Source organism: Triticum aestivum, unplaced genomic scaffold, assembly GCF_018294505.1.
Source record: "Triticum aestivum cultivar Chinese Spring unplaced genomic scaffold, IWGSC CS RefSeq v2.1 scaffold47679, whole genome shotgun sequence".
In the NCBI taxonomy this organism is placed as follows: domain Eukaryota; kingdom Viridiplantae; phylum Streptophyta; class Magnoliopsida; order Poales; family Poaceae; genus Triticum; species Triticum aestivum.
The window spans coordinates 1-4,966 of record NW_025235104.1 but is presented as its reverse complement, the minus strand read 5'-3'; the positions used below and the strand labels follow the sequence as shown (position 1 = coordinate 4,966).

Genomic DNA, 4,966 nt, shown 5'->3' with positions numbered 1-4,966 from the left:
TGAACAGAGAAAACAATTTGGATATGACATACGTGATGCGAAAGCGAGCAGTGCTGTGAATTATCTGGATGTGTCTACCTGGCCTATCAAAACGTATAAGATGCCACAACAAGAAGACGGGTGAGTAAATATTTTCATATTATTTTAATATCTTACCTGAAATGCGAACTTATGAACCGTTGTTTGTATGGACCAGCAATTCATGTGGAATATTTGTTCTTCGATGCTTTCAATATTGGAACCGTGAAAAATGGACAAACCATTTTTCCCAGGTCTAGTTTTATTCAAATAATTATATTCATTTGAATTCATTATGTAATACTATTTGGATTGTACTAATATGAAGTTCTAACAGGGGTCGATTGATAAATCGAGGGACTTAATGATTGCGCAACTTATTTTTTCGAAGAGAAATACGCTCAACAATGTGAAGAACAAAGTTACCCGTCTTGCAAAGAAGAAATAAATGTGGCAAACTTTATGTAGTAGAAAATTTTGTAGGCTCAAATAATGTTTACATTTATTTCAACTTTGATATCTTGTGACGAAGAAGACACTACTATTTTGAATATTTAAGTCGAGAATGACATTTGGATTATTATTTTGTCTTCATGCCGTTGTCTTTAAATTTGAATTATTCATATTCATAGTTCTGCCGTTGTCAAATTGTTTGGATATATCCTGTACTGGTAAATGTTAAAAAAATGCCCATGTATTCATTATTCACTATAGTGCCGTCGTTGTTTACTGTTGTTTTTCTGCACTGCCGCCGTCGCTTGTAACACCGACGTTCTTAGTTTTTCTTTTTAAAGCACTGTCGCCATCGCTTATAACACTGACGTTCTTAGTTTTTATTTTTAAAACAATAGCCCGACGAGTGCGCCGACCAGTCTGATGTCAGACTGGACCGACGACACTGTCCAACAGGGCAGCGTCGAACGACGGGTAGCCTAGCGATTTAATCAAAGGCATTCGACTGCATATGCGCCGCCGGGTATATAAGCAGGTCATCGCGCGCTCCGTCGGGCGAGGTGGGACTAAACCTTTCCTATCGCAGCCGCCGTGCCTGCAGCGACGCGCGTGACCGCGTGGGCCGGCCCAATAACACTGCACAGCTCGCGGAGCGACGACGGCCCAAGTACCACGCGGCGCGACGATAGCGCAAGTACCACGCGGGGGCGACGAGAAATGTTTAGTCTCACCTCGCCCGACGGAGGGCGCGACAACCGGCTTATATACCCGGCGACACATAGGCAGTCGAACTCCTCTGATTAACTCGCTCTGCTGCCACCGTCCGACGCTACCCTGTGGGACAGTGCTGCCGTTCGACGCTGCCCTATGGGACAGTGCCGCCGGCGCACTTGTCGGGCTTTTTTTTAAAAAAAAATGACGGGGTTGTAAGCAACGGCGACCGTACAGTGCAGAAAAATCAACAGTAAACAGCGACGGCACTACAGTGCATCATGAGCACATCAAAATAAACATAGTAAAAATACTTCTTGCATTACATAGTCTGTCATCAAACAAATAGTTATGTTGGTATTGTAGCAAATAGTCTGACATCAACAAAGTAAAATAAGTCTCATATAACATAATTTAAGAATTATAAAAGATCACATAGATAGAAGCAATCCATCAAAAAATTGTCTTCAATCAAAGGGTGAAGCAATCTTCCATAGCAATCCATCAAGAAAATGTCTTCAATCAAAGGATGAAGCAATCTTCCATACTCTAGAATTCAAGCAAAGTTCCTACATATCAAAACAGTAAGATATGTGTTAATTCACAATAAACAAATAAATTTGGTTTGAACAATAGGATTTACAATAACATACGAAAATCATACTTAGGATTTTGAGGGCACGTGGACTTATAATGAACCGTAAGACCGCACTGTCCACATTGACGTCTGCTTTTCTCATCAAAAGCTTTAGGTCGCCCATTTTTAGTGACATCAGGACCATCCTTACCGCGGCCTTTAACATTCTGTTTTGGTGCGCCTTTGGTGTTAACTTTTGGGGTATCACGGACAAGACCATGATCTTGATTAGGCTCAAATGCATCGTCGTTCACAAACTTTACCTCCACACCAGGCTCATCCTCCTCAGTGTAATCATTATCTATTATGTTCCTCAGAGCCGCCTTCAACTTGTCGAATAAAAATGGTTTATGGCATGCTTTATGAGTTGCTTCGGCAGATAAGATAGTCAACTCGCTGTACCTAGCTCTGTCCCCTGCACCCGCCCATCCCCACGCAAACAGATCGCTAGTGCGCTTCACGGGAAGTCCACCCCTTGCAACTTGGCTCAACCTCCACAGTACTAAACACTTAGGTATCTCACGTAAGCGTAGCTGAATCAGAATGTGAAGAATATGTTTGCAAGGAAGTCCTTTGCGATACATGCTTCTGCAACTGCACTTCACGGTTTCTTCAGAGTTACCTGGGGTGTAGTCCACGGTGAATCTGATATCCCCATTTTCCTTCCATGTCAGTATGAATCTGTGAGTGTCTGCTCCTCTGAGTCTCTGAAGGACCTCAAGCTCCCGTGCCTTCTTCATATCTTCCTGTAAGATATAAAAGTTTGCCGCAGTGAACTCACGGGCAGCTGATTTCTCAATATCTTTACACTCGTCTAATACTGGTACTGGGACTGTCTGTGAGTTTGTGTAATCGTCATGCGCCTCGTTCTCACGGAGACGAACTATGCAGTTCTCATAGTGCACAATCATATCACGAATAGTCATACTGGAGTCTAGATGCAAGTGAAGGCATGAATTCAGACTCTCACTTCGCTGGTTACTTCGCTTACCTAAGAAAAACCTACCAGACAGATATGATGCAGCCCAAAGCCTTTTCTTCTTGTACAACCTACGTAACCATGTCTTTGTTTACTCCGACTGCCATTTGGCGGTAAACGCTGCCCATCTCTCCTCAAATACTTTTTTTGAAGTGGCATAATAAAGTAGAGACCTGAACTCCTTTAGAGACTTATGATGAAGGTGTTTCTGCATGTTCTTCTCAATATGCCACGAGCAAAGACGATGCCAAACCTCCGAAAGTACCTTTCTGATGGCCTTAATCATAGCGGCATCTCCATCAGTAATTACTGACCTGGGCCTCTTCTGACAGTGAGGCCTCAAAAACGTCTGAAGCAGCCAGACATATGTATCTTCCGCCTCGTCAGACACAAGAGCACAACCGAATACCGTGGTGCAACGGTGGTTGTTCAGACCGACAAAAGGTATAAATGGCATGCCATACCTATTCATCATGTATGTGTTGTCGAAGACTGTCACATCACCGTAGTCAACATAGTGTCGACGTGATTGAGAATCACACGAGAATATGTTTTTCAGCCTTCCTTCATCATCGACGGTGTGCTCAAAGAACAAATCTGGATCTCTCTCTTTTCTGGTCATCATGATCTCAATGGCAGTGTCTGCATCACCTTGTGCAAGCAACTTCATTTTTTCTCTATAACACATGTTATAAAGCATCTTCCTCCCAAAACCAGCCTTTGCATATGACCCCTACCTACTGACGAGATTATCATAAATCATATGTTTCCTGATTCCAGCACCTTCCATAGTTAAGATCTCAGCTTTCTGATATTCTTTTATCTGATTATAAGACCGAAGAAACGTGACTTCATCCGATCTAGCTAGAACATGATTGTGATCATCATTGAAATTGCTGACGTACCAAACATCACGCTCTTTATCAAGTTACAAAGTTATATGCGCATCACAGAAGCAACGAGTCTCCCCTCTTAGCCTGCGAGTCCTGCCTTCCATTGTACAAAGTTTTGCCTGTCGTTTCCCAGATCTCGCACACAGATACTTTCTCAAGCGCTTAGTTCCCTCAAGACCTTTCGAATATTTTGGTGAGTCCTTTCTTACGCTAAAACCACGCTCGTAAGCATACTAGTTATAGAAATTGTAAGCCTCGCCTAGTGACTTGAACGTCTTCCTCATGACCTTCCAATGCATGTCCAATGATTCTTGTTGATATTCATCAAATCCGATGTAAAAATTAAACAGATCATCACCAACATGCTCATCCTTCCCGCTTGTACCATCTACTTCTCCCTGTAAATTAATGCATTAAACCATTTATGTCAATAAATTATTATTTTAATATGTAATGTATGTAAGTTTCAAAACTTACTTTGCTGGAGCTGTCATCATGAGATGCATCAACGTGCGATTTGTTACTTTCATCGTCCACAGTATTCCTCACAAAGTCCCCGTCCTCGTCCATCTGCGGACATTGCACAAAAATACATGTAAGCGCTCATATGGTATTATGTCATTTCTTCTCTGATTTTTTAAAAAACATATCCGGAGTGCACTTTCAGCAAATGAATCATCTATATCCATATCATCATCATCATCGCCATGTCGCTGCATGATTTAAAAAAATATGTAATTGTCCGTGCGGTTTATCATATTTATTTTTTTATCAACATTGATCACACTTACATTGCCACTATAAGATTCATCCAAACTCATGTAGTTCTCCTCAGCAGGTTCATCCATATTCAGTGACGAGGTTTCGTTGTGCTCGCCGTAATCATCGCCATCATAATCGCCCTCCACCTCTAACTATACATGTTTAAAAAAATTCTAAGATCAATCAAACACCATGTAACATCATCCCTAAAACAATTATTTCATCAAGCACAACAATGTCTCAAACCAACCTCTTGCACGGCGGCGAGTATTTCAGCCGGATCCATTTTCTCCGATGACGAACGTGATGACGGCGTGACGTTGCTGGCCGGCGGAGGCAGGTGTCGACGATGTGAGGACGATGGCTGGTCGTAGCAGGCGTAGTGCGCAGAGGGAGGCAGCGACGTAGATCACGAGTGGGCGGCCATCTGGGCGACGGGAATGGAATGCGGCGGCGGCGGCAACGGCGCCGGGACACGCGCGGCGGCAGCGGCAACGGCACCGGGGCATGCTC

The 4,966-nt window shown here is 43.1% G+C and overlaps 1 pseudogene; it reads right to left on the bottom strand.

The window, feature by feature from the left end:
- Positions 1-744: 744 nt before the first annotated feature.
- LOC123176261 (putative protein FAR1-RELATED SEQUENCE 10) lies at positions 745-4,817 on the bottom strand (annotated as a pseudogene).
- Between the last annotated feature and the right edge of the window lie 149 nt (positions 4,818-4,966).